The sequence below is a fragment of the Lolium rigidum genome, chromosome 7, assembly GCF_022539505.1.
Source record: "Lolium rigidum isolate FL_2022 chromosome 7, APGP_CSIRO_Lrig_0.1, whole genome shotgun sequence".
Lineage (NCBI taxonomy): Eukaryota > Viridiplantae > Streptophyta > Magnoliopsida > Poales > Poaceae > Lolium > Lolium rigidum.
This window is the reverse complement of record NC_061514.1, coordinates 25232731-25245765: the sequence shown is the minus strand read 5'-3', so window position 1 is coordinate 25245765 and position 13035 is coordinate 25232731.

Sequence of the window (13035 nt, the reverse complement as noted above, 5' to 3'; positions counted from 1 at the left end):
ACAAGCCTGCCTACGTTGTTCATGCGTTGCTCGTATCGAAGCCTTTTTGATGGCGAGCAACGTAGTTATCTTAGACATGTTAGGGTTAGCATTGTTCTTCATATCACATGCTTTCGTAGTGCAACCCTTGCATGTCTAGCCGCCCTTACACCTATCTTAGGTGTAGGGGCGACACCCGCTTGATCATAGTTTAGTAGATCCGATCCGTTACGATTGCTCCTTGTTCTACAAGGATTAGTTTAATATCCGCAATAGTTAGGCCTTACAAGGGGGAGGATCCAGCGGCACGTAGGGTGTCGTTCGTTGGCCCTAAGCGAGGATGTTCCGAGGATCAACCTCGTGTTGGTTTTTAGGCCTTGTTTAGGATCGGCTTACGATCACCGTGCGTGGCCGCGAGGCCCAACCTGGAGTAGGACGATCCGATTATGCGGTGAAAACCCTAGATCGTCGTAGATCTCATTAGCTTTACCTTGATCAAGCAGGACCACCATATATTCGGATCGGCTCTTTGAGCCGATTCACAGGATAACCTGAGAGCCGATCGAGGCTCGTATTTAATGTTTACGTGTGTGCCCTGCAGGAAACTAAGCGAGGCATCATCCACACCTTCCCGACCGGGTATAGGTCGGGTGGCACGCCCTTGTGATAAACATCGGTGCGTGCGACCAGGAGGCTTTGCGGGCCGTCGCTCCGAGGGACTGGGGCCAGCCGCAGCCCTAGTTGTTCCCGGCTCTACGGTGTTGCCCGTCTCTGCCCGTCAGTGGGTTTCTGACGTCAACACATTCTGGCACGCCCGGTGGGACAACCTTCGACATCGACAATATCGCCATCTACATCCGAGATGGCGGAAAGCACTCCGGTCAAGTATGAGGACCTGCCTGATGACCTCAAGGAGAAGCATGACGAAATCAAGGCAACCCTCGAAGCCGAACTCATCGGCTCCTTCCACCGAACCCGCTCCCATGGCGTCAGGTGGAAGGGTTTCACACCTGAAGGCGCACTCGATGGAGTGGACCTGTCCGCCCCGTCGAGAGAACGCACCAGTGTCGCTGAAGTACGAGGATCTGCCCGAGGAGCTCAAAAGGAAACATGACGAGATCAAGGCAACCCTCGAAGCCGAACTCATCGGCTCCTCTGAGAAGACCCGGCCGCACGACATCAAGCTCGATAGAGACTCAGGTCCGTCGCGTGGCGTCAACATGGTGGATCTCAGCCACTCCATAGGCCAGCCAAAGTCCTCCTTTGGTGTCAACATGGCAGGGCTTGCAAGCCGCCATGGCAAAGATGAAGCAGAGAGCAGCCACTCCCGTGGCAACGATGAAGAGGAGGCTGATCCACGCGACCGGCCCCGAGATAATTACAGGCGGTACCTGGCAGGGGAGGGAATGAGAAGCGTGCGGTATCAACATCCACTCTCCGAGCGCCTCCTCAACAAATATGAGCACCGACGACGACCGACGTCGGCACTACGACGTAGATGATGAAAGGAATTGTCGGTCCGATGCAGAGGTCGGGAGGTACCGTCAACATGGTCGAAGCGACGACGGATGCAATCGTCGCGCTGAAGGAAGGTCAAGGGGGCAGGATAACATGGATAGGCACTGGAGCTGTCCGTTCTTCAAACATTGCTGGGACTCAGGAATGAGCCGATTGCCAACAATTGAGAACTGCCCAGAATGCAGACAAAGGAAGAAGGACGCCGCTAACGTGTCCGTGTTCGAGCGTCTAGGGCCTCTCCCACCTCGGAGCAAGCATGCTGAGCCCGCTCGGGTGGAAGATCTCGAGGAACTAGAGGACGATGATGAAGAAAACAAATATCATCGGCCCGGGTGGTGCCCCGATGGGCTCGGCCGTTCCCAAAAGCGAAGGGTTCAGCGTCCGCGTGGTTTAGAAGAAGCCGAAAGATTGTACCCGCACACGCTAAGGAAGGCACGGCCCGATCTGGCCGCCAAAATCCGGCGAACCCTGGACGAAGAAGGTCGGCCACAAAGAAAAGAGTGGCGCCCCAAGCAGAGGAAAGCCGATGATGATACATCGGCTGGCACAAACATGGTCTTCATTCTTCCAACGGAGTTTAGCGCTCCAAGATTGTATGAAGCACCTGTGGCACAACTAGATCGCGGCCCACGGCCGGTCATCTTTGAGAAGCCAAAGGAAAGAAGTTACGGGCATCCGAAGGCCCCGTACGTGCGAGGCTACATCAATGGGCAGCCTCGTCAACAAGATGTTGGTAGACACCGGAGCGGCGATCAACATTATGCCATACTCCATGCTACGTCGGTTGGGACGCTCCAGCTCGGATCCGATCAAGACCAACGTAACGCCGAGCGATTTCAACGGCCAAGCATCCGACGCGCAAGGTGTTCGAATGTGGATCCGACCGTAGGAAGAAAAACTGTCCCTACGACGTTCTTTATCGTCGACGACAAGAGTACCTACGCTGTCCTACTAGGGAGAGATTGGATCCACGCCAAGCTGTTGCATTCCATCCACGATGCACCAATGTCCGATACGGTGGGATGGAGATGAAGTAGAAGTCGTCCGTGCGAGATGATTCGGTCGAGGTTTCAACAGCCGGCATGGACATTTGGGAGACATCAGGCCAAGAGCCGCTCTCAGGTATCAATTTGGACGACTGTGAGCGCATCGACGTGACAAAGAGCGGGGTTAGGCTGGTGTTATCCACCGGCCTGACCGTGTAACAAAGCAAATGTCGATGGATAAACATGGCGAGGCTGATCCTTGTGATCGGCCCCAAAAATTTATGAAGGGGCATTACAAAACCTTCATCGAGCAAGCAACAGGGAGGCCGATTCCAGCAATCGGCCAAAATTATCCCCACCATCCATTCTGCCTGGGTTTGACATGTTATCCAACAGAGCCGATACCATCAAATTCTCTTGACAGAATCGGCTCGGGGGGGCACCCGGGTGGATAAAACACGAGGATATACAGTAGAAGCGTCTGTATTGGAGTATGGGGGCTGATACACAAGTCGGCCGAAAATTCAAAAATTTTCGAGCATAGCCGATGTACAGACATCGACTTAAGAATCAATGGAGCAGGGGGTGGATCTTCCCTCCAAAGACCCCTAGTTCCCCAGGAGAACCGCCGATGACGAAGCCATCGGGAGGGCGTCAGAAATGCGGGGACACCTTCATCGAAAGATTGCTGCAGCCTGCCGAAGGTAATGAGCCGATCTGATCAACAAGGCGCAAGGATTGAACTGAAGAAGCTAGGGGGGCAGTTTACCCTAAAGGATCCTTTGCTATAGGAAGCCGATTTTGTTGATTCAGCGACAAGCCCAGGGCTTTGTCGTGGACACCTGCCTGAAGCTGGTAGATGGGCTGGTTAGATTCATGATCAGGATTGACGATCCTTTTTGAGGTGTGTCATGATGCAGAGCCGATGCACGGTCATCGACCTTAGTACAGGTGCGCAAAGTTGCCAGGTCGCCAGTTCAGCGAGTACTATCGGAGGAATGTTGGCATACAAATCAGCCGTAACCATGGAGCCGTGGGTAATCATCCACCGTATCGACTGTCAACGGAAGAAAGGTGATCGGCCGGTGGCCCCGCGAGATAGCTCTCTTGGACGTGATTGAGCCCGCCCCAAAATATCAATAATCTGGGGAACCGATGTGTTGGAATCGGTAGATGCGGCACCACAGTTGGAAGCTGGTGATGGTCCATTCTTTATCTTCGCCTTGGCTGAGACTCGGGGGGCAGCTCGCCCTCGAAGGTTTAGCCGATTTTGTCGAAATCGGCTCACTCTTCATAACAGCTCGTACGAAAGACAGTGGATTGTTGCAGAAGGAAGCTGCCGGAGCTGAGCGAGCGGAATTCGGAGAGGATAATGCGGCAAGAGAATGTCTGAAATTAATAAGGAAACCGGACATTATTTCAGGAGTTTTGCCGCTAGGCTTAACATGCCATCTTGAGAGATCTGCATTTGCAAGTCCTAGGATTTGCGCGATTTCGGCTTGACCTTGTTCGACAAGGAGTTTGGGTCCGGATGGATCCATCTCGAAATTTATCGTGTGGAGCCGACGCGCTGCCATCGGCTTATTTGGCATTGACCGGATTGACGATCGGCGGAATCAGTACGGAGGACAATCGGCTAAATTATCTTAGAGGAAATCGGCAAAATCGAATTGGGGAATTTCTTCATTGATGTACCAGATTTCTTACACCGAAGAGCTGATTGCTCTCAAAAGGGAGCGCTAAGGGGGTACATTACCCCGTCTACTGCTACTGATCCTAGCTAGGGGTCCTATCTACGGGCTGTTGTAGCCCTCGTCATCGCCGTCATCGCCGCTGTCGGCGCTGCTCCCGGCCGGCTCGTCATCGCTGCTCCAGCGGCCGCCGGCAGGACCTTCATTGTCCTCATCCTCCTCGTCGTCGTCATCGCCATCGCTGTCAAAGTCACTCAGATTCCCCGGCCAGGGGCAATGGCGCTTGGCCGGCGGCTCGTCGGGGAGGCTGTCGTCGTCGTCCTCCTCCTCTTTCTCCTCCTTCACCTCCTCGGAGGTGGTGAAGTCTGCCCAGGAGAAGCGATCATCATCGCTCTCCTCCTCCGGTTTCCCGTCGGCAAGGAAGCGGAGGTTGCTCTCCCCGTCGGTCAGGGATTTGTCATCCTCGGACCGAACGGAGGAGTCGTGGTCTTCTTTGTCCCACGCCGTTGGGGCGAGGATGTCGTACGCCGCCTGCGTACCCCACGAGGGCGTCGACTCTCGGATGGGCGAGGACACGTGGGAAAGATCCGATGAAGAAGAGGGGGAAGAGGAAGAAGACATGGTTGCAGAGGAGGGTTTTTTTTTTTGGAGTGCTAATGCGGGAGGGGTGAAGAGGAGAACTATTCAGTGCGGTTAAATAAAAAGAGGTGGGGGTTTTAATTTTAGAGCAGTTGTCGAGGACATGGTGCCAAAACTGTCAAATCGTGCAGAGAAGTTGGGAAGGCAAGTCGTCATGATGAAGCATGCTGCGACAGTTCGCTTCCGCCATGACATGACCCCTCAGAGAAAAAACAGAGTGGTTTTGAAATTATCATTACCAAAACCAGGGGGGCATGTGTTATCACCAGAATTTGACCGAGTCAGAGGTGGGCCGCGATCAAGATGGATTTGAAGAATATATATATAGAGGGAATGCATGAATCGGCCTTTTATACCAAGTTGGGCTTGTTTGCCCATGTATCTGTAACATATTAGATCGCATCTTAGTTTAGAGTTAGAATCTTACTCGTGCACGGTTTAGTGCACGCCCACATTAGAAAGTCCGCTGGACTATAAATATGTACCTAGGGTTTATGGAAGAAACAACAACCAACGTTCAACCACAAACAAATCTCGGCGCATCGCCAACCCCTTCGTCTCGAGGGTTTCTACCGGTAAGCGTCATGCTGCCTAGATCGCATCTTGCGATCTAGGCAGCACAAGCCTGCCTACGTTGTTCATGCGTTGCTCGTACAGAAGCCTTTTTGATGGCGAGCAACGTAGTTATCTTAGACATGTTAGGGTTAGCATTGTTCTTCATATCACATGCTTTCGTAGTGCAACCCTTGCATGTCTAGCCGCCCTTACACCTATCTTAGGTGTAGGGGCGACACCCCGCTTGATCATAGTTTAGTAGATCTGATCCGTTACGATTGCTCCTTGTTCTACAAGGATTAGTTTAATATCCGCAATAGTTAGGCCTTACAAAGGGGGAGGATCCAGCGGCACGTAGGGTGTCGTTCGTTGGCCCTAAGCAGGATGTTCCGAGGATCAACCTCGTGTTGGTTTTAGGCCTTGTTTAGGATCGGCTTACGATCACCGTGCGTGGCCGCGAGGCCCAACCTGGAGTAGGACGATCCGATTATGCGGTGAAAACCCTAGATCGTCGTAGATCTCATTAGCTTTACCTTGATCAAGCAGGACCACCATATATTCGGACACCTCGTCCGAATCATGGGTGGATCGGCTCTTTGAGCCGATTCACGAGATAACCCGAGAGCCGATCGAGGCTCGTATTTAATGTTTACGTGTGTGCCCCGCGAGAAACTAAGCGAGGCATCATCCACACCTTCCTGACCAGGTATAGGTCAGGTGCCACGCCCTTGTGATAAACATCGGTGCGTGCGACCAGGAGGCTTTGTGGGCCGTCGCTCTGAGGGACTGGGGCCAGCCGCAGCCCTAATTGTTCCCGGCTCTACGGTGTTGCCCGTCTCTGCCCCCAGTGGGTTTCTGACGTCAACACTTGTACACAAATACCTGTAAAAACTCGTAAGTCGTATTGTATAAAATAACAGGTTCTTGCACATGCACGCCGTCGGAAAAGGAAGCGGTGATTCGCATGCATGCATGGACGAGACGTACGTGACTGTAGGTTTGTTTCTTTCTCCATAAATAGTCACGTACAAGAGGAATTTTCGGAACCGATGAACTCGCTTTTGCCCAGCAATGTGAAGATGTGGGACCTTTAGAAAAAGCCGATGTATTTTTTTAAATCATGTTTTTCGGATTTTATAAAATTTCGAGAAAAATATTTGCACGTAGCTACATAATGGGTGCATGTATGTGTGTTTAACGTCTGAAAATTAAATATATGTATTTGTAATCATTATAGAAAGATAAAAAAAATTACACTAGTAAGTTCTAAAAATTATAGCTTAACGTAACTTAATATAACTTACTTTCAGCTCGACCTACGGCCGTCCGACCAGCAGCAATGAGATACCGCACACCTCGAGTTCTTTGACCCTTTTTCTAAAAAAATAAACCACTTTTGCCTCTCTCAAAAATTCAAAATTTCCATGGACTCTTGTAGTCACGCCATGTTGGATGGCTAGTTTAAATCACTAGACTTAGCCATTTTTGTCAAAGATGGATCACAAATAGGTAAAACACACACGCCTTTGTTTGGCTACTTCAATTAGGTCACACCATTTTAGATGCATGGATGGACTCAATGCTAACTAGCCAAACTAAATAGCATGTCTACACACACCAAAGTTGAAAGAAAAAGGTAGTCCTTGAGCATCGTAATAAAGAGGTATCGGGAGATCTGGCCATCCATCTGGTGCCAAAGTTTGAAAGAGGGGCACTAAAGCAAAACTCTTAAGATTTGGGAGGGGCTATAAGGAATTTACATTTTGAGAACTGGTTTTTTAGGTAGAAAAAAAAAACTCCTCACCCTCGCCGCGCGCCGGTGCCGACTACATCCGAGCTAGGCTTCCGTGCCCATGCCTACCGTACACATGCACGCAGTGGCGCAGAACTGCACAAGCATCTGCTCGAATGAGCAGAACAGAAGTACTACGGAAAGAGATCACTTTCCCCCACTCCCTCTCTCACGCGTGAACAGTTCCTGAACCTTTCTTCCCTCTTGCCGGGCCTCTCCCTTCTCCTCTCCGCCGGAGTAGCCGGCCGGAGATGGACGGGAGATGGCGCCAGAGTAGCTAGGTTCCTTAGGGGTTGCAGCAGTTTGCTGGTAGTGGGCTGTTTGCCCGGTAGTGGAAGCGATTGGCGAGATCTGGCCGCCTGGATCTCACCATCTTTAGGGTTCTTCTGGTTTCTTCTCCTTCTCCGGTGGTCGGAGGGGAAAGGGGAGCAGCTGAGCGGTGCTTCTTTCAATAAAGGTAAGGCGGTCTTCTTCCTGCTGCAGGGAGGATGCGGCGGGCGGAACCTTTTCTTGGCCGGCCTCGGCGGTGGGGGGGGGGGAAAGGTGCGCCTGCTGAGGATCTTCGACGTCAGCAAGCTCCTGGCCGGCCGTGGAGGCGAGGAGGAGCTCAGCAACGTCGGCATCATCTTCTCTGCTCCTTGGAGGGTGTATCTCTACTGCTTCTGCGATGGAGGTAGCACATCGAAGCTGCTCCTCTCGGCCGGCCATGGAGGCGAGGGTGAGGACGGCAACGATGATGCTGCTACCACAAGATTGAAGCGGCGAATCAAGTGCGTGCCTTGGGAAGCGATGTTTTTGAGCAGATCCAAGGCCACTCTGTGGCCTATCCAACTGCCGGCGATGGACTCCGGCGTTTCAACCTTCGTTGTGAGGTTCTTCCTGAGGGTTGCAGTCGCATACTACGGCTGCATGGAGGCAACTGGTTTCGTCCCCGCCTCTTCGCATGACGGCGGCGTAGCAGCTCTCTGGCTCGACGGCGGCGAAAGAGAAGGACCTGATTGCTTTTCTTCATCTTTTAGTGAGGTCTTTTCTGCAAATGATAGGGACCTATATGTAATTTTATATCTTATGGGGTCCTTTGTATCTTTTTGTACCTCCACCTTTTGTTTTTAACGAGAAGCTTCCTGCCCCTTCGGGGCACTCCTTGTTCAAAAAAAGGAATGAGCAGAACAGAAACCTTGCCGCACTTGCACAAGATGCCAGACGTACGGCCATGTTAGTCAACGTTTGACACTGCAAAGTGGGCCTGTTCCATTGAGCCCAGGCCCGCTGCACCGTACCTGCCAGTAGTAGTAGCCAGCATCTGGATGTAGATGTGCCGTACGTGCATGTATGTAGCGACACAAGAAAAAAAGAGTACGATTGTTGTTCCTATTAGGGCATTTCTAGCGGCGCGATGCATTTCGGACGTTCGAAATGTCCGTTTGCGTCGCGCGATGGACGTGAGACAGACCGTTTTTGTCCGCGCGTCCATTTGCACCTAGGGTGGCTCCAGCGGCTCGACGCATTTCCGCGTTTGCATCAATTATGAAGTTTCCAAACAACAAAATAATGAATTCAACGAAGTCATACTTATTACATTTAATTTTTTAAAAGCCTACATAAAAATAAGATAGTATTTCTCTAGGCATGATCTCCATGGCCAGCCAATGTTCACTGATGCTCAATCATATCCATCTGCAGCTGTTTGCAGACGTTCTCGTTAGTGACTTCTACATTGATATGTAGATAGTCCTGCCAAGATGAAGCTCCAGGAAGTGGCGCCACCAGCTCACGTTGAAATTCCCAGTGGTTCTCATTGCGCCCATCAGGACGCTCGTTCTCAACGATCATGTTGTGCATGATCACGCAGCATGTCATCACCTTATGCATGGTCTTCAGCGACCATGTTCTTGCCGGGTGACGGACAATTGCCCACCGAGCTTGGAGCACACCAAATCGGCGCCGGAAGAGTTTTTCCGGGAACATCGGATTGGTGAGGTGGAAGTAGTCCTTGTGGAGGCGGGCCTGCCCTGCCACTCTGTTGCGCGGCAGGTTTTTGGAGCACCCCTTCATAGATCCCCGGTGCTCCAGCCTCGGGTTTGAGGTGGACTCGTGGATCATGGAGGCCGCAGTGGTTGCAAATGTCTGCGTCGACTGATCGGAGGAGTCAACGACCTCCGCGCGGAACTTGTCCAACATCTGCCACATTCCATCTGCGTGGGTACGAACTGCGGATCAATGGCCGCGCACAATAGCGTCGAAAACACGTGTAAGAAACCTACCGACGCAATTGACCGAACAGGTCGTGGGTGGCGAGGCCGGACGGCGCAACCGGCAATGTTTGGCCCCAAAACAGCTGGCAGGTACGCGGCGGAGCCAAGCCCGAGTACGATCCTGCTCTCCCGAGCGGCGACAACGGAGCCGACGGCGAGTACTGCGGCGCTGCAGCGGGGCGGCGGCGGGTGAGGCTAGGGTGGTGGCGTCGCACTAGGGCAGCAAAGAAGGGGAAAAAGAAGCAAATTGAAGCGGTCGATTTCGCTGTCCCTGACTTGCGGGACCGGGTAAGAAATGGAGGACGCTCGGCGCGTCCGCGCAGCGTCCGCGGAGACGCAAACCTGGCGCATATTTAGGCCAGGTTTGCGTCTCCGTGGACGACCCGGTCACTTTGCGTCGCCCGCTGGAGCAAGCCCCAGACGCATTTCCAGTCACGGCGGACCAAAATGACCGCTCAGCGTTTGTTTGCGTCGCGCCGCTGGAGATGCCCTTAATCCAAAAGTCAGATGGAGTTTAATTACATAGCTCGAGGCAGCAAATACAAGCTTTTTCTTTCAATAATTGACTGAAAATGGCCACAGCTCCATGTCTCCTGCATCCAAGCTCGCGTGAAGCATAGATGTCACTCATCCTCAAATCTCTCAAGATCAAGCACATTTAACTTTACACAAATATTCTATCAATCATATTAAATCGATACCACATCATGCAAATTGGTGTAGAGTTAGCATCTACTTGGGAGAGCCGCACTATTCATCAATCATCATTCTTCAGGTTGTGCCCTAGTTTATACTCCCTCTATGACAAAATATAGTGTCTATAAGATTTTTTGAAAGTCAAACCGTGTGAAGTTTAACCAAGTTTGTACCAAAAAAATATTAACTTCTAGAGTATCAAATCATTCGATTTGATTCATCATGAAGTATATTTCAATATGGTATACATGTGGTATGATGGATATGGATAATTTTCTCAACAAACTTAATCAAAGTTAGTAAAGTTTAACTTTTGCGCAAACCAATGCGCACTATATTATGGCAATGAGGGAGTACCAAACCAAGGCAATGATGCCAATGAATCAAAGATACCAGTCAATGGTGTACGTTTGACCGGTGCATGCGCTTCTCGATCAGTTATATAGTTGCAGATTTGATCCCAATATCACACCAGACCAATCAATTAACAACAGGTGATGGCTCGTTTTAAGGGCACATGCAGCGCAGATTATAATTAGCGCAAGTAAAGACAAGCAAATGTCTTGATCACGCATGCATGCAGGCAGTCAGTGAATCAGCATACACCATCCGTCCCCCCAAAAAAATTAGTACGTTAACTTGAGCATGTTATTTTGGAACGAATGGACTGTATATTTTTTATGATCAACCGAAAGTTGCCAGGCTTGAAACTCTCCAATCTCGAAGCATGGAGCAAGTGGACGCTGCATGGTGATTAGCAGAGTCGACGGAAAAGTGTTGGCGTGGGCCAATAAAATCCAACACTCACTAATATCTTAATCTTAGCCCCAGTTTGCATCTGCACCGAGCCAATCGTACGTCAGAGATGCAAACTCGACGACGCAAATGTTCCTGGTCCCAAGTCCCAACGAATTATTAGTAATTTTTTTTTCTTCTTTCGCGTGAATTGACCAGCCAGGCAACATTTTGTTATGAACTAAACAAGCGACGAGGTGCCCAACTTGTCTTTCGTGTGGTCTGATTACCTTAATCAGACATACGAGAAGAAAGGAAATTTATCTACTTTCGGAAGGGAAAAAAGGAAATTAAATCTTGCAACTTTGGCCGAATTAATAAATAACAGGCCCAAAGACCTAGCTACCAGACAAAAAGATTAAACCTGACATGCCAAATCATCTCTGTAGCTTTATTTTTCTACGAAAAGAAACATCATCTTACAAGAAGAAGAGATTTTTTTACATAACATGTGAGAAGCTACAACGTTACGTTTATAACATACACACCAGCGAAAGATACAAGATGCTGAACTCAGATTATTACAAGAAGAAGAGACCGAGCTAAGTTGTTTATATGACATGATCGAAAACTTTCTTTATAATGGTTCTAATACAACTGATTCTATATCATAGGGTTTGATATATTTTCATAAACATTTTGTTAAAATTTAGAAAGCTTGATTTTAACCAAGGACTTTAGAGCATCCCCACTCGTTGACGCTCCCCACGCCCAAATCTGGCGAAATTTTCGTCCGGATTGGACGAAAATTTGGCCTGGGAGGCAGTATATTTCCAGTCGTGTGCTCCCCAAGCGGCGTTTCTCGGGGAAAAAGAGGATAACCCGGGGAGTCCGGACGAAAGAGGAGACACGTGGGCGTGGGCAATTGGTTTTGCTCCATCCGGAGTCCCCGAGCGCTCCCCGGGGGGCCGGGGATGGCGTGGGATCGCCGGATGAATTTAGGCCCAAATCCGGATGAAAACGAGAACATGGGGGCGCGACTGGGCCGTTTTTCGCCATCCGGATGTAAAAAACGGCTCGTCGGGGGCTTCTCGGGGAGACGAGTGGAGATGCTCTTACTACGCGGCGGCGCCGCACCAAGTCTAAACTGTGTGGCGGATTCCCTTTCCTAATATGCATGCATGCAGTAACATTTGCGATGACGTCATCTAGATTTCCTCAATGTTTAAATTTTAAAAACTTTTATCTCTCAAATCGTGAACCCATTTGAAAATCCGTTTTCACCGTTGACTTAGTTTCGAAGAGATCTTCAAAACTAGATCCTATGTTGGTATATTTTGTGAACATTTTTTTTCGTCAGTAATTGCCAGATTATTATCGTTAACTTACCAGATTATTCACTACATAGCTTCCGGATTGTAATACGTTGGTTGGTAGGTTCGTGCATGTCAATCTACAACAATGTAAAGCTCCATGATATCGAATTTGTGTGAAATGATATAATATCTTAGGTCTTAGAGACACTCGAACACCTGTTCATTAGTTGTACTCCTACATATCATTGCAATATTTAAAATGGGTAAAAAATATTCGATAACCATGTATAATTATTGTAGCAAGTATTCGTTGCTAATCTGATAACCATATTACTATAACATGGAGATTGGTTTGACCAAAAAACAGCCTCGCATCACACTGTAGGTGCGCATACTAGCATTGTCTATGTAAAACATGTAATTTTTTTTATTTAATAACCCTGTATAATTATTGTGGTAGTTGTTCGATTTTAATCTGGCAATTGATGTGACGAAAAAAAAACTTCGAAACATAACAACATGAGATCTAGTTTTGAAGTTCTCGTCGACACGAACGCAGCGGAGCAAACGGATCATAAATTGGATAAACGGTTTGAAAGATAAATCATTTTCAAGTTTCGGATTCTACTATTAATTGTCAGCGTGAGCTGTTAGATCAGTGCATGCATCCTATAGGGGGAGAGCACCATTTTTTTGCCGTCGCATGAACTACCACTGTGTGCGGCGTTTTTGTATAGATTTTCCCTTTAATCAAACCTATGAAAGAAAGACATGGAGCAGCAACTAACGCGGATATTCAAAATGGTACCCAAAAGGAAAAGGGTATTCTCCCGGCGTAGAAGAAATGATGATAGAAATGACCCAGAAATTTTT